Source organism: Lepidochelys olivacea, assembly GCF_965140295.1.
Source record: "Lepidochelys olivacea isolate rLepOli2 genome assembly, chromosome: 13".
Taxonomy (NCBI): domain Eukaryota; kingdom Metazoa; phylum Chordata; order Testudines; family Cheloniidae; genus Lepidochelys; species Lepidochelys olivacea.
Window position 1 is genome coordinate 25,339,869 of NC_140423.1, and position 19,654 is coordinate 25,359,522.

The 19,654-nt window shown below is 49.6% G+C and overlaps 1 protein-coding gene across 8 annotated transcripts in view; it reads left to right on the plus strand.

Annotated features, from left to right (window-relative positions):
* The window catches only part of EPB41L1 (erythrocyte membrane protein band 4.1 like 1), a 152,007-nt gene that overhangs the window by 11,853 nt on the left and 120,500 nt on the right, over window positions 1-19,654 (plus strand). For 7 of the 8 annotated variants that reach the window (XM_084645238.1, XM_084645231.1, XM_084645234.1 and 4 more), the window contains exon 2: window positions 1,944-2,000. The gene's annotated coding sequence lies outside the window, so the exon portion shown is untranslated. Of the gene's footprint in view, window positions 1-1,709; window positions 1,732-1,943; window positions 2,001-19,654 lie in introns of those variants that run through there. The other variant, XM_084645232.1, reaches the window with a different exon arrangement.

Genomic DNA, 19,654 nt, shown 5'->3' on the forward strand with positions numbered 1-19,654 from the left:
CGGTCATGGGAATTATGGGTTTGAAAAAATCCTAGCGTATAAAACCGTCCTGATTTCCCCCCCTCTGGCCCAAGCCCCCGCCTTACTCTAGATGGACGCTGGTGCCATTCTGCTGGGCTCCTGATTGCACAGGAGTTGAACTGACACAGAAGTGGAGAAAGGCCTGGGTCACTATTGTCTGAGTTCTGTAGTTCAGGTGGAGTTCTCACTCCCGGTCCAGTCCCTTCTCTTTCTGTTGCTCAGATGTTGCTGGGGAAGGTTACACTGGGGGACTGAGACTTTCCAGGCTTTTCCTTAGCCCATCTGTGAATTTCTCTCCTTGGAAGCTTGAGTAAAACTCTCTCAGCCTTTTTGCGTTATTTTTTGTTCTGCATGGAGCCCCATATCCATAGTCAACTGTGTCCCAACACATGTTAAGCCCTGCCTCTGCTGGCGGTGCTGTCTTCTGATGGGTCATTGACGTGGGGGGAGGAAGGATTCATCCTCTCTTACTGAATGTGCCACGTGTGGTTTTTGGAGGGTAGGCACCAGACAATCCATGCCTGAATGGGACTGAAACGTGGCCGTGCGGTGGCAGCCAGAATGTTGCCGATGACATTTCCATGGGGCTGTATTTGGTGGGACCCTGACTGCATCACACCAGAAGGCAGACAGCAGGCCAAATTCTGCTCTGTTGCATCCAGTATACACCCACTGATTTCAGTGAAGTAACTGTGGATTTATACTGATGATACCGGGCTAAAGTCTGCTCTCAGTCAGTCTGCGAGGTGGTTGTTAAAGTGTATGGCATACATTGGATGCAGTTAAATGGTCTCATTAAATTAAAATGAAACTTGGAGCTGGTGCAGCTTAGGTCATGGGGGTCAGATTTTTCAAGGGGGCTCCCATTAGTACACATGCTTCTGTTTGTGGGCTCTGTGCATATGAATGGCACTTTGCGTGGCCGGAGCAATGGATTATGTGCCATCCTACCTGATCTGCATTAGTGCCTTGCATGTGAGTCTACTCACAAATTTTACCCATGTATGTGTTGGAGGCCCATTGGAAAATTAACCCTTTATTGTAAAAGACCTTTCTTGTGCAAAAGTAGGAGCTATCCCAGCTCTTCTGTAGCATTCCCAAGATGGGCCTCATAAGCTTCTCTCCAGTCTTACTCAGAGCCTGTAATGTGAACATCCTGATTTTGTTCTGGTGTGTCATACAATTACATGGATGCAAGTGCTCCTCAGACCTTGCAGATCTTTGTCTTCCATAAAATGTAGTCATTTTTTGGAGAAGACCACTCTAAAAACCGCTCATGCTGTTATGGAACTTGTTTGTTTTGTGAGTGCATTTCATATCAAACATGCTCAGTTCTCCAGTAAACTACCAGTCCTGCAGACCTCCCTTTGACATCTGTGAGTCCAGCTGGGTTCTTTGTTGCTCATGCATTATCATTTAGAATAAAAACTGCAGACCAAATGTTGTCCTCAGCAACACCTGGGCAACTCTGTTGTCTTCAGTGGGGTTGTACAGGTGAAACTGAGGGTTATAAGACAATGGCACTGCACAGATGGCTATGAAATTAGAACTTGGTTAATGATTCACTGTGCAAGCCAGGAAAGTATCCAGTTCACTTTCTCCCAGCAGTGTTGGTTCTGCAGGGCTGCCTGCAGTAAAGGCGGGCTTTTATCACTCAGATTAGCAGTTCTGTTTCTGAATACACAGGGAGCAGACCTGCTCAGTTAGAAGGTGCTGTTTCATTTAGACCTGTTTCAGAGTAGAGTGCGCATAAATGAACCAATTCTTATAGAATTGAATACAGTGCTCAAATCACTAAGACACCAGTGAGCTCAAGATAAAATGAGCGATGCTCATTTCATGTCACTTCACAGCATCCATGATTTTGATCATTTTTGAGAAGACCCTTCGGATAATTTTTTTTTACTCTCTCTCTCTCCCAGGTTCTGAACGGTGCCTGAACAGAAGTTAAAGAGCCAGGAGTTGCCATCGGAGACAGGGTGAGTCTGTCTTTGTTGTTCGTGACCGTTGAGTCTCTTTCTCTAGCCAAAGGCAACATGTACATTCACGCTTTTAGGAGCAAGCAGGTTTTCGGTGGTGCGAAGGGATCCAAATCCTGATTAGGGCCTTATGGGTGCTACTGCAGTGTGAATAATAATGGGTCCTGATGATAAATGACTAGATCTCCAAAACCCACAGGAAGGGAGTACTGGAAATAGAGGTGCAGAATGCTATGGGTCAAATGCAAAGCTCAGAAATGGTGCTTTTTAAGGTTCTTTGTGTGCTTTTATTCACGTTTAGCTATCAACTTGAAAATGGGCTGATTCTTGTGGATGAGGCTATTTTGAAGCTCTGCATTTAAAAACAAACAGAAATTCAAACTATCTTTCTGTGTTTTCAGTGCAAAATTTTGCACAAAGTGAAATTTAGGAAGGCAAAATCGGTGCAGATCAGCAAAAATGTGGCATTAAATTCTGTGAAATGAAACCTTGTCTTTGATTGTTGAGCTGCTTGGAATGTGGATTCCCTGATTTCGGGTCAGGCTGTGTAAGCATGGTTTAGCTCGACCTCTAGTTTTATGTTTATTCTAGGAATGCTGACTGTGCTCTGGGATTGGGAACGGAGCGAGGGAACGAATGTAGAAACCCTCTCTGTTAAATCACAGGGGTGCCTGAAATGTTCAACCCACGGGTGATGAGGTGCTTGCGGCTGGTTGTTGGGTTATTGCGCCTCTTTGTGGATAGCTGAGCAGTTCCCCTTTCTGTTCTAGTGTAATGAATGTATTGTTCTGAGCAGGAACCCTAGCATCACCCAGGGACTCGGAGAGTGAATTCACTCTCTATGTGGCCAGTTTGGGAGGGTTCTTTATGCTGGTGGAACATGGTGAGGATGTTATTGCAACCCCGTGTGACGAGATACAGGTGAGGTGAGGTAGAGATGGGGAGGGGACGGTATGTTCCCAGTCATGTGCCATTCTCAGCCTGTGATTAAATTAGGAGCTTTGAATGCCTCTCCCCCACCCTCTAGAGAAAACAACTCTTTGGAATACTCATCCCTTCAAGTCTTTGGACAGCATGCAGCCTTTGGTGGGTCCCCCACCAATCCAGTGCACCAATCCAATGCCATCTTACAGCTTTCCCTGCCAATCCAGACTGACCTATATTGAGCTGAGGCAGTGTGACTCTGTGGGGTGCAGCTGTGCCCCATGGGCAGCTCCCTCTCTCAGGAGCCTGCAGGCAGGGTTTGAACTGCGTGCTCCCGAGGTGCAGGGCTTGTTCACTGCACATGGGGCCGTAGACGCAGCGTTGTCAGAGCAAATTCCTACTGGGCACGTGACCCAGGCGGGAGAATCCATGTCTTTGAGGAGAACTGTAAGTGGGTCACTGTCATTGATTAAAGTGTAAAGCAAGCATGCCCCTCAGGGCTGTGGATTTTTCTCTCTCTCTCTCTGAGCCAAGGCCGCCTGTAAAGTTTTATGAGAAATTTCTGCTCAGTAATTCCAAGCAGCTCATCCTTCAGGAGGTCTGCGTGTGCATCTGTAATAGTTCAGTACTGGTTGGCAGCTCTTTCTGCCACATGGGGTGCAGTATGTCTGTCTGGCCTGTGCAGCAGGCACCTGTGACGGGGGCACGAGGGGGATATACAGAAGAGGTGGAGAATGGGAGAGACTACAAAGAGATGTGCTGAGTCTCATTCAGTCCTTCTCTGTGTTAGGGAGGTGGCATGGCTCAGTGGCGGGATCAGGCTGGGAATCAGAGGCTCTAGGTTCTATTCCCAGCTCTGACACGGATTTGCTATGTGGCCTGTATGTGCCTCAGTTTCCCTTTTATTGATGTGGATCATGCTTGCTGACCTCTGCTCTGAGGTCTCCAGGTGAAAAGGCCTATGCTGAAAGGCCATGCTTTGAACTTGCACATGTTACAGCTGACAAGGGAGAAGTGGTTTTTGATACAGGAGGTCATACCAGATGATCACAATGGTCCCTTCTGGCTTTGGAATCTGTGAATGGGGAGCTCTGTGGTTGCTAGCAATAGGTGATGTGCCTCATCTCCCGTAAGTGAATTTTCTGGAAAGGTACTCGGAAGGTGGAGCTGGGTATAGAAAGAGAGACCCAGATGGACGGACGTGGTGGGGACAGAAAACAGATGTACACTGGGACCGGTACCCCCAAATCGCGCTCTCACTCACTGATTTGGCTCCACAGGGGTTGGCAGCATGGGGGTGGATCCCATGTGTAGATGGGTTTTCTGCTGCCACCATCGTGTGGGTCAGGCCTGCTCTGAGTGGGATTGGGCCAATGGCTCTGGAAGCCCCACATGGCCTATCTGCACCAGGCTCTTGAAGGTGCTAACACTGGGGGAGCTGAGCCATTGTGGGCAAGAGAGGGACATTTCCCTAGTGTAGCTGTCTCCATAGTGCTCTCTCTGGCTTTCTTTGGTCCACTTTTCTCACATACGCCAGGTGTAACAAGCCCATGAGACTTGCTTATAACACACAGGAATTGTAAGCCCCCTCCCCTGTGTGTGTGTGTGTGTGTGACTTTTCTCCCCTGCCCCTGTGTGTATGTGTGTCTTTCTTCCTCCCTCCTGCATATGTCTCCCTCTCTGCTCCCATGTTGTCTCCTACTTGTTCTGCATGGTGTAATTTCTTTTGGTGCATATTCATATATCCCCGTGACAAGTCCCAGAATGCACTGCACTTTCTCTTTCCTCCTCCCCCCACCAAACACTGCATAGCTGAGCATGTTTAAGCTTTGGGAAGGTTACAGGGAAGTTGTCCCAGTAGAAGACTAGTAAAAATCAGCTGGAATGAAGAGAGACTTTGATCAGCTTTCTGGCTGACAAATGAGAGCTGTGAGACTCTGATTCTTAACCCTGTCTTTCCCAGCAGACTTAGGAAACTGTCCAGGGCTGTATACAGCCTGCTTAATTTCCCCAGGGACTGTTGTCAGTGGAAATGTGATACATATTCCTCACCTCTTTTGCTTCAGTCTTCACTAAAATAGTAAATTGTGATTAAATATTTAACACAATAAATATTAACAACAAGGGGGAAAGAACACAAGCCAAAATAGGGGAGGAACAGATTAAAGAATATTGAGATAAGTTAGATGTGTTCAAGTTGGCAGGACCTGATGAAAGTCATCCTAGGGTACTTAAGAAACTTGCTGAAGAAACCTTGGAACTGTTAACGATTATCTCTGAGAACTCCTGGTGAATGGGTGAGGTCCCAGGGGATTGGAGAAAGGTACTATGTTTGCCTATCTTTCAAAAGGGGAACAAAGAGGACCTGGGGATTTATAGACTGGTCAGCCTCACTTGAATACCTGGAAAGACACTGGGACAAATGATTAAGCAATCAGTTTGTAAGCACCTAGAGGATAAGGAATAGCCAGCATGGAGAACAAATCATATCAAACAAACCCAATTTCCTTCTTTGACAGGGTTAATGATCTAGTGGATAGGGAGGAAGCAGTAGACATGATATAGCTTGATTTTTACTAAGGGTTTTGACACAGTCCCACGTGATATTTTCATAAGCAAATTAGGGAGGTGTGGTCCAAATTAAATTACTATAAGGTGGGTGCACAACTGGGAGGGTGTATCTAATGGGGTCCCATAGGGGTCTGTCCCGGCTCTGGTTCTAGTCAATAATTTCATTAACAACTTGGATAATGGGTTGGAGAGTATGTTTATATAATTTGTGGATGACACCAAGGTGGGGAGGGGTTGCAGGCACTTGGGAGGACAGGATTAGAATTCAAAATGACCGTGGCAAATTGGAGAATTGGTCTGAATTCAACAAGATTAAATTCAGTAAAGACGAGGGCAAAGTACTTCACTTAAGAAGGAAAAATCAAACGCACATGTAAAAAATGGGGAATAGCTGGCTGGGCAGTAGTGCTGCTGAAAAGGATCTGGGGTGGGGTTATAGTGGATCACACATTGGATACGAGTCAACAGTGTGAAGCAGTTGTCAAAAAGGTTAATACCACTCTGGGGTGTATTAACAGGAATGTTATATGTAAGATACAAGAGGCAGTTGTCCCATTGCAATCAATGTTGGTGACGCCTCAGCTGGAGTAATGTATCCAGTTCTGGGCGTTACACTTTAGGAAAGATATGGACAAACTCGAGAGAGTCCAGAGGAGAGCAACCAAAATGATAAAAGGGTTAGAAAACATGACCTGTGAGGAAAGGTTTTAAAATAATTGGGCATGTTTAGTGTTGAGAGAAGACCACTGAGGCGGGACCTGATAACAGTCTTCAAATACATTAAGGGCTGTTATAAACAGGATGGGGGTCAGTTGTTCTCCATGTCCACTGAAGGTAGGACAAGAAGCAATGGGCTTAATCTGCAGTGAGGGAGATGTAGGTTAGATATTCGGAAAAGCTGTCTGACTTTAAGAGTAGTTAAGCTCTGGGAATAGGCTTTCAGAGGAGGTTGTGGAATCCCCATCATTGGAGGGTTTTAAGAGCAGGTTGGACAAACACCTCTCAGGGATGGTCTAGGTTTACATGGTCCTGCCTCAGCACAGGGAGCTGGACTAGATGATCTTTGGAGCTCCCTTCCAGCCCTACAATTCTGTGATTGTATGTAGGGGTCCCCATGTGGTCCAAATCCTGCTCAGGTTGGCTTTCTCGCCTGTTTACAAAAGCATGTGCTAACCACAATCACCTCCCCAAATGAATCTCTCTATGGAGACAGTTGAGAAACAGCCCCCTCCCTGCATGGAGTGTGGAGGACCCTGAGGTGTAGTGACTCCCGTGGCAGGGTGTTCGAGAAGAGAGATGGGGCAGAACGAGGCCTAGGGTGTAGGAGCTAGTGGGGTGGCTCCTGGGTGGTCATGTTTGGCCCTGTCTTGGCCATGTTTGTTCCATGTACTGCCCTTACTCGTGAGTTATAAAACCATGCTGAAGCATGATATTCTCATCACTTGTGGCTTATTTGATTTGTTACTGTAACATGACAGGGTCTCGGGTGCTAGGCACTGTACAAACACCAGACAAAAAGACGGTCCCTGTCAAGGAACTTACAATCTAAGTATAAGACTTTCGAAACATCCAATCATAGATTCCAAAGCTGGAAGAGACCACTGTGATCATCTTGTCTGGCCTCCTGTATAACACGGGCCAGCGACCTGCCCCTAAATAATTCCCAGAGCAGAGCTTTTAGGAAAACAGCCCCTCTTGACGACAAGCAACTACAGATGGGTACAGACTGACTGACAGGGAGCACAAGGAAACGGTGAGATAGCATTGATCACCGTGATGGGTGGTGGTCAGAGTCCAGCAGCAGCCTCGCTGTGGTCAAGGTTTTTATAGGCATCATGGTGCAGGGGAGTTCAGAGGAGGGGTTTGAAGCAGGATAGGGAGCTAGTTTTGCAGATGTTTACCTGGAGCTCCTCTCAGGTGTGAGGGGCAGCATGGGAGAAAGCAGGAATTTGCTTGTTTGAAAATGTAATAAGTGGGTGATGGAGGCATCATGGACCAGTCCATTGGCCTAAAGCTCCACCTGCTATTTCAGCTGTATGGAGCATTCCTCTTCACTTCCTGTCCCAAACTCCTCTCTCCCATTGCTGGAAGAGGCTAAAGGGCGAGTATGTTCCTCAGGGGAGGGGGAATCAATTCCCTGGGCAGAGCCTTCTGAGATCCTTGGGGATGGAACACACAGTGCCCATGTGAGATCACGGCTGGATTCAGCCCTGCTGTTATACCATGGGCAGCAGTAGTACTGTTACCCTGCCGCATGGGAGATCCCGGCCCAGCGTTCTTGTTGTTTGGCTTATTCTCGTGCTCTTGCTTCACATCATCATCATGACACTCAAAGGGTTTTTGGTGGGTGTATAGCGTCTGTGCCAATGCGTCTCTTTCAGTACGTGGCATTTCTCTCCACTGCTGCCTTTCAGCTGTAAAGCTAAACTACAGTCGGACATGCAAATAAATACCCGGCTAAAACTCCTGCTGGCTTCTATCTACTCCACCAGCATTGTGCTACCAGTGGGAATACTTTGAGGGCCACATCTAGGCTCTTCCCTCACCGTGCGCAAGTGCATGAGTGCTGAAGGGCAGCAAAGCCACTGCAGTTCCTCTGTGTGACTCAAACCCTCTCTCTCTCTCACGTGCATGGTGTGCTTGCATGTTGGTGGACAGACAGCTGCTGTATTTTCAACAGTTTTGATCTGTTGATGCTTAAACTGCGGAAGTGGGAACGCTGCAGCATCTTTAGCTGGACACAGAAACTTTTAACATTAGATATCCCAGTGTATTGTGAGAATAATGCAAATCTTTAGGCTCCCGTAAAAAACCCAAAACCTGGCAGATTAAATTATTTTTCATGCAACTGGCAAATTCATAAAAAAACCCAGCCAGGCTGGTCAAATATCATCCAGGTGGTAACCCTGCTGCAAATACCTGAGCAGTTTTACTTACGTGAATCATCACACAGAGTTCAACAGGATGACTCCCATGAGTAAAGTTAAGATTATGTGGTCTGCAGGATCAGACCCTGGCGTAGACCCTGGTTGCTCTCCCATCCCTGCTCCAGCTGATGTTCTTGGTGAATACTACCGCAGTGCAAGCAGGGTGGCACTTGGGTGCTGTCCATTTTGTTCTCCAATTAGTAAGATGCTCTCAGCGGCACCTCGAGACACACATGCGGTGATAGTTTCAAGAGAACACACACGTTAAAACAGACCTAATTTGACACCCATCAACTCAAGGGAGCTCTGAGAAAACCGCCACAACACGCACTGCACCATAGTGTTCTGGGATCACAGCTGTGGGAGAAGCACAGAGCCCTGAGGGCCTGCGCTCAGGTCTGGGCAGGTCGTGTGTCTTTTCATTCACCTTTCACTGGGTGGGGTTTCTGTCAGGGTGAGGTGTATGTGTGTATGTGTGTGTGGGTGGGTGGGTGTGTGCGTGCTAATGATCTGGGGAAGTTGTAATCCTGTTTAAGAAAGATCTCCGTGCCTTTGTATAAGGCGCAGAGCAATGTTCCTATCTTGGCAGGTTTATTAGCATACAGATGAGCTGGTTATCTGTCTCTGAGTTCGTTCTACAGCTGCTGCACGGCCAATATAATATCCTATCATCGCATGAATATCATGTAGGGCTTGCTATTGCATCCGTATATCACAAGGCCCAGAGATAAAGGGAAGGACTGGGTCTCCTTGGCAGAGTTTCTCTAAGGTGATGGTTATGTTCGATTGAGGATGCTGCCTGTGAGGTTACACGGGACGTTATTTTAGCCTGCAAGGCACCTGTGTGCGTGGCATGTCAAATTTCGTAACACAGCTGTTCCCAGGCTGTGGCCCGAAGACCGCCATTGGCCTGTGGAACGCTTGCTGGCTGTAACATGGGACTGTCTACATCCCAGAGCATAAACTTGGGGATGCAAAGCAGAATCCTTTATGATAGTGGGAAAAAAAATCACAACAATAAAATAAAAACCAAATAAAAGACAGGGGAAAACCAGGCACACCCCATTCTTCTAAACTGGGTTCCCATGCCCCCTTTACTGCAGTTCCTGTAGGTGTTTCCTCCACTACTGCCTGTCCCACTGGCATTCCTCTAACACTCTGATGTTTATATCATGGAGATGGCTCCCAGCCTGCTTTGCTTTTAAAGGGATATCGCCTTTTCACACTGGTGGCTCATACTAGCTTTCCTCCTCCTCTCCAGCTGCTATGTCCCATTGCAAGACAGCTACAACCACATTACATACTTTCCTAATCTTTTCCATGTGAGAGACTGTTGGGGTTGTCACAGTGGTGTCACATGACCTGAACCAGGGAGAGGAGCTGGCCAGGGCAATTGCCAAGGGGAGGGAGAAAACTCAGTAATGTTTTGTGATCCAGATTGTCTGAAGCACCCCTTTCCCATGCTTTCCTCCCACTTCCCCTCAATCCCAGCCATCCTGCTTGTCAGACATTCCCTGGGTCCTTAGAGAGGCCTAATCATACTGAGCAACTGTATATCGTGCCGTCTGGCTCAGCCTGCTCCTGAGAGGCTGTGTCCTCAGCCTTCTAAGGCTGTTGCTCCGCTGGTCCAAGCTCCCCAGAAGCAACTCCACGACTAAAGTAGACAGTACTTGATAGTGCCATAGGCGGGGGGGAGGTGAGAATGGTCCAGGGGCAAGGGTGCTTATCTGGAACTTGGGAGACCTGGGTTCAATTTCCTGTTCTGCCACAAACTTCCTGTGTGGCCTTGGGCAACTCACTTAGTTGCTCTGTGCCTCAATTTCCCTATTTCACAGAGGTGTTAAAGATTGAGATACTTAGATGCTATGGGAATGAGGGCCAGATAAGTATATCTAAGAGAAATTATTATTTCCTGTTATATTTTATTCATGCACAGGAAATCAGTCTTTCAAATGTTTGCCCACTGGCCTTCAGAGATATCATAGGAGTGGAGTAGGATTGGGTCATCCTGATGTCCTGGCCAAATTACAGCACATATTATATTCTGCGTCCCTAAAATTCCCCTCTAATTCCCATTGGATCCAATATTCTTCACTCTAAACGATTACATGGTGTCGCTGTGTCCTGTCAAACAGCTGCTGAGCCCCACCCCAGGGGTGACTGCATTCCGCTGGGGATTAGAATGGTTCCTAGGTGTGATTCAGAAAGGGCTTTGGGATGAGGGGGGCTGTCTACGACATTTTTTTCATAAGCTCGTCTCTCTGAGGCCTTGCTCTAATGCTGGGCTGAGTGTGACCAATAGCTAATAAACATCAGCCCTTCTCTGTCCCTGGAAATGTTAGTCCCAGGTTTGCCAAGAGGCCAGTTGCTCTGCGATTTCCTTGACCCCACTCTAGAGTGCGTCTGCCTCCAACTGTGGTTATTAAAGTTTAGCTCTTGCCCAAACACAGACTGACTAGATTTCAGATAGGGTTGTCATCTTTCTACTCGTACAAAACCGAACACCCTTGCCCCGCTCCTGCCCCTTCTCTGAGGGCTCCCCCGCTCACTCCATCTCCCCCCTCCCTCTGTCGCTTGCTCTCCCCACCCTCAGTCATTTGTTCATTTGCACTGGACTGGGGTAGGGGGTTGGGGTGCGGTAGGGGGTGAGGGCTCCAGCTGGGGGTACAGGCTCTGGGATGGGGCCAGAAATGAGGAATATAGGGTATAGGAGGGGGCTCTGGACTGAGGCAGGGGGTTGGGGTGTGGGAGGGGGCCTGGGCTCTGGGCTGGGGGTGCAGGATCTGGTGTGGGGCCGGGGATGAGGGATTTGGAGTACAGGAGGGGGCTCTGGGCTGGGGCAGGGGGTTAGTGTTTGGGGGTGCATGAGGGGCTCTGGCTGGGGAGCGGGCTCTGGGGTGGGGCTGAGGATGAGGGGTTGGGGATATAGGAGGGTGCTCCAGGCTGGGACTGAGGGGTTTGGAGGGTGGGAGGGGGATCAGGGCTGGGGCAGGAGGTTGGGGCATGGGAGAGGATTTGGGGTGCAGGCTCCAGGCAGCGCTTACCTCAAGCAGCTCCTGGAAGCAGCAGCATGTCCCCCCTCCAGCTTCTACACGGAGGTGCAGCCAGGTGGCTCTGCGTGCTGTCCCCTCTGCAGGAACTGCCCCTGCAGCTTCCTGCTAATGGGTTCCTGGCTAATGGGAGCTGCGGGGGTTCCTACACTTAGGAGCCGGAGGAGGGACATGGTGTGCTTATGGAGCCACGGCAGGCATGGAGCCTGCCTTAGCCCCGCTGCGCTGCCAACCGGACTTTTAATGGCCTGGTCAGCAGTGCTGATTGGAGCCACCAGGGTCCCTTTTCGACTGGGTGTTCCGACCCAAGCATTTGAATTGATCCAAACAAAAGCCCAGTGAGCTCCTGATAGGCCCTGCCTTAGCTCTCTTTCTCCTTCGGACCCAGCCCTGCTTCCTTGATGCAGTCAAAGCTGCCTGTTGTTTTCCGCCTGCACTAGCAGAAGCTCAGAAGGCGCCGACTGGTGCGGACGGGTGATCCAGTGGTGTTGGCTGGGCCCTATGCAGGGTAGCTTCTGCAGGTGTGAACTCCATTCCTCCCTGCTCTGCCTCTCTGGGGGATGGGCTGCTGAAATCTCCATCAGGGTGGAGGGGATAATCCAGTGCCTCACAAACAGCAGCCAAAAACTGAAAAACTACAAGTGGTCAAGCAGAATGTTAAGTTTTAGTGAAAACTTGCCCCAGCCTAGTCGCAAAAGACCGCACATGGCCATTTGGTGGGGGGAAAAACATTTTTCATTAGAAAAAAATGTCAAATGAAAAATTTCAAGCAGCTCTAATTGTCACAGCTGATAGCTCCCGGTCGTGGCACATTGGTGGAGTAATCTGGGGTTGTCTGGACAACTTTGTGTAGGAGACCATGTGGATTTCAGTGGTATAATGTTGTTCCTTTTGAAAACTTTGCATTATGAGACTGGCCAATCAGCATAAGAAGTGCCACCTATTGAACTGCCTCCATTGCTCCTGCAGCACCTACCTGCTCCTGGGAAGTCTCCGGTCTAAGTACCAACCTGGCCTGACCCTGCTTAGCTTGTGAGACCTGGCAGGACTACAGTACAAGGTGCTATGGCTGCAAACGCACAAAGCAAGCAGTTGCATTTGATTTCTCTTGTCGTATAAAGAACAGAGAGACTGATCGCTCTGGCTGGGCCCAGGTGGTAAAGGCAGATGCTGTAAATGCTTCCATCCTTACCTGGCTCAGCGCTGTCAGTGCACCTCAGTCCTGACCCGCAGTGCCTCCTGCTGCTCTAGCCCCGAGGTGACATACAGCTTTGTCAATGCACCTCTCTCCTCACCTGCAAGCACCTCTGCTAGTTTTGCCTTCTCCTGAGCAAACTGTGCAAATTTTGGGTTGTGGATACTTGTCTGCTAAGGACTAGGATCAGAGACCACCAGCCCCCATCTTGGGAAATGACTGAGCACCTGAGCTGTTGTCCCACTTACAAGTTTTGGTCCATAGTGTGCATCCCTCTGTGACCCCATGTGTGCGTGTTATACCCTCTCATATTTATGAAACAAATAACGGCCTTCATCTTGTCCAGTCTCGGGCTTTGCCTGTGTGACATGAGTTTGTCCAGTCTCAGCCAAATAGAGAGATGCCTGCATTACAATAACACTTCATCTCAATTGGCAGTGAGAGCAAGGGCTGCAATGAGCTGTTTCCCGTAGGGCATGAAGAAGCCTGGAAGGGCTGGGTGGGGTGGAAAAACTCTGTCCTTTTAAATTCCCTTTGGAGCACCATGTGTGATGTGGGGCCCACCTGCTCTCTGACACCACTAGGCTGGTGTCCAGTGGCTGCATTTATGTAGCAGGCCCTGAGGAATGGAAAAAGGTAAGCCGAATATCAGGAAAAACAGGTTGGGATTGAGATCTGTGGGGCTGTCTCCTAGGGGCAGTGATTTACTGAAGCCCCATTACTTGAGTCAGGGGTGGCCAACTTGAGCCTGAGAAGGAGCCAGAATTTACCAATATACATTGTCAAAGAGCCACAGTAATATGTCAGCAGCCCCCTATCAGCTCCCCAGCTCCCAGCACCTCCCACCCACTGGCAGCCCCGCCTATCAGCACCTCCCCCTCCCTCCTGATCACCTGTTTTGTGGCATGCAGGAAGCTCTTTGGGGAGTGGGGCGGAGTGAGGGCACAGCAGGTTCAGGAGAGGGGACGGGAAGGGGTGGAGTGGGGGCAGGGCCTGGGGCAGAGCCAGGGGTTGAGCAGCGAGCGCCCCCCGACCCATGGGAAAGTTGGCGTCTGTAGCTCCAGCCCCAGAGTTGGCGCCTTTGCAAGGAGCCGCGTATTAACCTCTGAAGAGCCGCAGGTGGCTCCGGAGCCACAGGTTGGCCACCCCTGACTTGAGTCATTGACACTGAGCCTGGACAAGGCCCTGGAGGCCACCTGCATTGGCCTGGGAGTGGGGAATGCACTGGGGGGCAGACTATCAGTCTCTTCGCGCCCTTGACGTGGGCAGAACTAGGATAGCCGCCAAGGGGCGTTCACCAGCTGGAAGTTGAGGCAGGGAATCGGGCTGGGGCTATTCTTGCTGCACTCCCCCGACCCTGCACACCCCTCTCTGCTTCCTCTCTCCTTGCCTGGAGGTTTTTACTCTTCTCTCTTCTCTCCCCTCCTCTGTTGCTGAGGTTAATGGAGAACTTGGGCCACTTCCCATCCTCCACTGATGAAAGGCCTGGCTGATAAACACCTCACAGTGTGAAGCAGGGCAGGCTGCACTGGTGTTTGTGTTCTCTGCAAGCTGGCAACATTCGTTGGGTGCTGGAGCTCAGGGGCCTGAGGATGCGCTAGGCTCATCTGCCTTCAGCTAAAGAGCTGTGTGGGAGAAGATCCCATGAGGCTGGGGCCTGGCTGCCTCCATCTCCCTGTGGTGTGCTGGCCCCTGCTGAGAGCTTGTTTTGCATCATTAAGACAGGTAGCTCTTTCCTGCCTGCTAACCCCATGGGGCCCAGAGTTAGGTGGGGTTGCCAACCCTCCCAGTTTCACCAGGAGTCTCCTGAAATCAGGCCCTATCTCCTGGAGGCTACTGAAGCTAAACCAGGAGATTTTAGGCTCTAAAAGTCAAGTGGGGCTAAGGCAGGCTCCCTGCCTGCCCTGGCCCTGTGCCACTCCCAGAAGTGGCTGTCCCGTCCCTGCGGCCCATGGGGGAGATCAAGGGGTCTCAGCGCACTGACCCTGCCCCAAGCTCTGACTCCACAGCTCCCCTACCTCGGCCCAGAGCCCCCTCTTGCACCCAAACTTCCTCCCGGAGCCTGCACCCCACACCCCCTCCTGCACTCCAGCCTCCTGCCCCAACCTGGTGAAAGTGAGTGAGGGTGGGGGAGAGCAAGTGACAGAGGGAAGGGGCGATGGAGTGAGCGGGGAAGGGTCTCGGAGCAGGGGCAGGGACGGGGCAAGGGTGTTTTGGGTTGTGTGATTAGACAGTTGGCAACCCGAGAGTGAGGACTGATGGTGGCTGAGTCAGAATGCCAAATGGGTTAGTGCTTGGTGTCACTAGCCAGTGCCAGAGCATGGCATGGTGCTGTGTGCAGTCAAATAGCAGTCTGTTAAGGGAGGCCTCTTTTAATCCTGGCTGTTAGTTATGACCCGTATTGTCGTAGCATATAACATCCCCAGTCCTGGACCGGGACCCTGCTGTGCAATTGCCATATTGGCTTCTTGTCCGGGACCCTTCACTATCTGAAAATAGCCACTGGTGCCAGGGCCCAGCAATCCAGACCTAGCTGGGGGAAGACCTGTGAATGGATGCTACCTGGAGTGCAGCTTCCATGTGGGGGAGCCACCTGAGCTTGGGGGTGGGGGAGGATGGGACATCAGTGAGGGGGCTCTCGCAGAAAGGGGGACTGAAAGCAAGTAGTTTGAAGCCACCAGTTGGAGGGTACTTGCGTACCCTTTAGGCGGGTCTTTATTCAACTAAGCAGTGCCTCATCGGATACACTGCTATTTTATCCCCGGGCCAGGGGGCCTATGCGGGTGTGTTCTCTGGATGCAGCCTAAAGACGTGTGCAGTGTAGATGTACCTAGAGAAGAGTCATGTTAACCCCCCCAAAACACACCTTCTCTTTGCCTTTCATGTACAAACCTTCCCCCGGTCTAAATTCTCCACAGCCCTTTGGCTGAGGAGCGGGAAACTCACCCCCACTTGCTGCTTAGCTCCGGGTCTGGGGCGGGGGGAATTCAGCATTCCCCCAAAATAATTCCTTTTCCTCACCAGAGGATTTTCTATTAATAGCCAATTGCAGATGAAAAGGATGTGAGGAGTGAGAGGAAGGAAGGGGGGCTGTTGTAATCTTATTATGGATGCAGCGTGGCTTATTCTGCAAGACAACTTGGCTGCCTGCAAGAAGGTACCGTTGCCTGCTTTGCTACGGTAACCAGGGCTTTCAGACCATTAGGAGACACTTGATTGGCTCTGCAGCCATTCTTTTTATGAATTGAAGCCCCGCCCCTTTATCTTTTGCAGAATGATGTCAAGAAATACCCCAATCCCAGCTCATCAAAGGATGATGTCAAAGGATGATGCCAGGCACACAGTGCTGGGGTAAGGCTCAGCATGGCTCTGGCATCTTCCAGCCGAGGATCTCCCAACACTTTCATATACACATTAATGATTGACATCCCTGCAAGCTAGGTCTCGTTCACGTAGCTAGCCCCCTCAAGCTTCCAAGAGAATGTACGTTATTCATACATTGTCCAATTGCTTTCAAAAGCCTCCAGATTCAAGAGAAAGCACAACTGATGGGAGACTAAATGAATATGAACATGTTCAGAAAGACAGATCTTGAGTCAATAGTTTTAAAGTTTCCTTGGAGCCCCCAAGATTTTTGAAAAGCACCTGACCTGCTTGTGTGCTGCCCTCCATGCTCATGCTCTCAAGTTTTGTGCGCCACTAAGGAATCTGACTTGGCAGGAAGAATAGTTCTGTGATTACAGGACAGGGCTTCTGGATTTGGCTTCTGGCTGTGCCTCTGACCTGCTGCCTGAGCTCATGCAAGGTACTTCAGCTCTCTGTGCCTCAGTTTCACCATCTGTAAAATCTATAATGCACCACCGCACCCTTGGAAGATCTGGGCCAATATCTGTTCGAAGGCTGTATTGTCGATCTGAGTTCTGGTAACTGTTACCAACCAGTCCAGTTATGAGGTCACAGCTTTGATGGTCACCCAAGTCCTTTGGATACAAACAGGCTGGGCTTAGTTTATACACGCTGCCTCTGGGACATGAGAGATGTCAGCTAGACACGTGGCTGTCCATATGTGTCAAACAACCAGACTGGATTGGAGTGCTTTATCTCATCAGTGGGTGCCCCTCAGCCCTGCAGATCTCTCGGGCTAGGGACCTTATTTTGGATGCTGCTGCTGCTGTTTCTCATTTGAGTGCAGCTTCCTCACACCTGCAAGAGATTGACGGCCTTTCTAATGCTCTTGGAAGGTTTGTTTTGTAAAGGCAGTGTCCTTTTGTGACCCATCAGCAATCACTGTCAATTATAAGAGGTGTCTGGCTGGTCTGCTGTACTCTGAGCCGCGACTGCGGCCCTGTTGGAAGTGCTCAAGCATTGTTCTCATGGTTACCACGATGGCATCAGAATTCCTTGGGGGGGGGAGGGGTGCACGCGCGTGTGTGTGCACACGCATCTATCTGCCTGGAATCTTTTCTTTTGTCACTCTAGCCTCAGGTGCATGGGTCTATAGCAGCCACGTTAGCCGACCTGGCTTGAGGCTGGTTTGAACCAAGGATATGTCTGCATGGCAATCAGAGGGGCGATTGCACCATGTGGAGACATAACCGAGCTAGTTCTGACTTAGCTGGGATACCAGTGGCTGTGACACATGGGTTGCAGAGCAGGCTAGCTGCTTAAGAAATTACCCAGGATCCTGGGTGGGGTTACACTACACACACTGCAGTGACACCGCTGATTGTGGTGGAGATGTAGCCTAACTTAGTTTGAGTAGTGCAGAGATGAGGTGTGTGTCTGCACTCGGAAGAAGGTTTGTTAGATTGAAGTAACCTTAGGCTCTGCCACAGTCTGTACTTGGACTTGCTAACTTGTGTGATCACTAGAAACTGTCTCACTGTCGCTAGAATTTTACCTCCTGTTCGCTGATTCGAGCTAAGAAACCCCTTTTTCGTTCCCTCAGCCCCACTGGAGACGAGGCCTGAAAGGGGGAGGTTTTCTCAGGACTGACCATTCAGATGAATGAGAATTGAGGTTCAAGCTTTACCTAGGCTAGATCACATCCTCTAAATTGGGATCAGACTTGCTCTGTACCAGCCTCATCTGGACCGAACCTGTGTCTGGATCAAGTTAGTATGAAGGATTTTCAAACTGGGCATAAAATAGCTTCAGGTAAGATGGTAGGGTAAGTGGGCCTTCTCTCCGGTCCCATCTACACCACAAAAACATGACTGTGACCTAAGCCACCCTATGATGTGTGCGTTTTGGTGTTTTGTTTTTGTTTTTCCCTTTCCTGGTGTTGCTAAAGCCAACCAGACCTCTTATGTCAGAGAACCATGCTTTGACCGTCAGAGACAGACACCTTGGCTAAAACACAGATTTTTATTGATGCTTATGTGTATGTTGTCTTGCCTATAACGTCAAGGAAAAAGCCCATATATTATCACTTGGTCTGGATATAGTCATGTTTAAACGTGTGAGCACGTGACATTCACGCCCTAGATAGCCCGAACTTATCCCCCTCCTGGAGTTGCTTTACTGATAACTCCAATAACCAAACATAACCCTCAGTCTAAGCTGTGTCCCTCCTGTCTGCCTGTTCCCAGGGCTGCCCCACAGCACTTCCTCCATACCAGCCTCTAATGATCTCTGCCACAGAGATCACTTTCAGTGTGCTTATATCCTGGATGGAGCTAACAAGAGCTCCTGCCAGCATGAGTCAGCATAAGTTGCTGTCTTTGTGCAGGATCCTACCCCCTCCCTGAGTTTGGGATTTCTCTGCGGAAGAGCTCTGGATCCTCTGCTGGGCTTAAGCCCTGCCACTTTTTTATGACGTTGCTGTTGCTGTAGTACAGACAGGGACGTTGGTTGGCATTTTTACCATATCACTTAAAAAACAATCACCTATTGGCTGGAAGGAGAGAGAATATCCATCATTGCTCCAGTACAGGGTCTCTCTGGCCTGTCTGCTCTTGGAGGAGAGGTGGGGAGGGAAGGAGATGGGGTTTAATCACATGCCTCCTGCAAGATGATCCTCAGTCTCTGCTTCCTGAATTCCTGCCCTCCATCCTGGAGGGGAATTCAGAGGAGCAACAATGAGGATTGCAGGGTGGATGTCTGACAGAGCTAAACATATATGCTTTGGCCTAATAGCACCTACAGGGGAGCTTGGAGGTGGTGGTGAAAACAGCAACCGGGGGAATTGTTAGATTGGACGAGGGTGCTGTAATTTGGGAGTAAGGGGATGAAAGTGAGCAAAGGCTATTCCACTCTGAATATCCAAAAATATCCACCCTCTCTGCTCCTCAGGTAGGCCTGCCAGAGAGTAGTGGGTAGTCTTCCTAGGGAAATGGGGGAGCTTTCATGATGGCATGTTTGAAACTAGACTGAGACAAACCCTGGGGAACTGTCCTGCCATGTGACCAGGGGAAGGATTTGGGAACTCGATGGGTCCCTTCCATCACTGATTTCCTTGCAGGGTTCTGGGGATTTGAGTTCTGGCTCCAGTTCTTTATGTTGTCACTAGACCCTGTAACGGGATTCTGGATGTATAGAAATTGGTAATTATTGTTCCTCCCACCCCAGATGTTTTTCCTTGACAATAACTGCCTCAGCATTTTCCTCGGAATAATAAAGAGGTAAATGTCACTCTTCAAAGTGTGTTGGCCCTGCCGATGATGATTCATTCTCAAGTGATGCTGAAAAGGAAACTTCTGTGCTATTTCTGCTTGGCAGCTCTGATTCTCCTTTCACTGTTCTTACACCTGTGTAAACCCACTGACGTAAATGGGGTTACTCCTGATTTCAGTACCATGAGTGAGATCAGAATCTCTGTGTCTGCATGCACGTGTGTGTGGTGGATTGAATCTATTTCAGGGATCTCCAGACTCATTGAAGGGGTTTAACATATCCCTGTTGCACACTGCTGAGATTTCAAGTGGACCTCTAGAGCAGGGGTGGGCGAACTATGGCCCGGAGGCCACATCCGGCCCTTTAGACGTT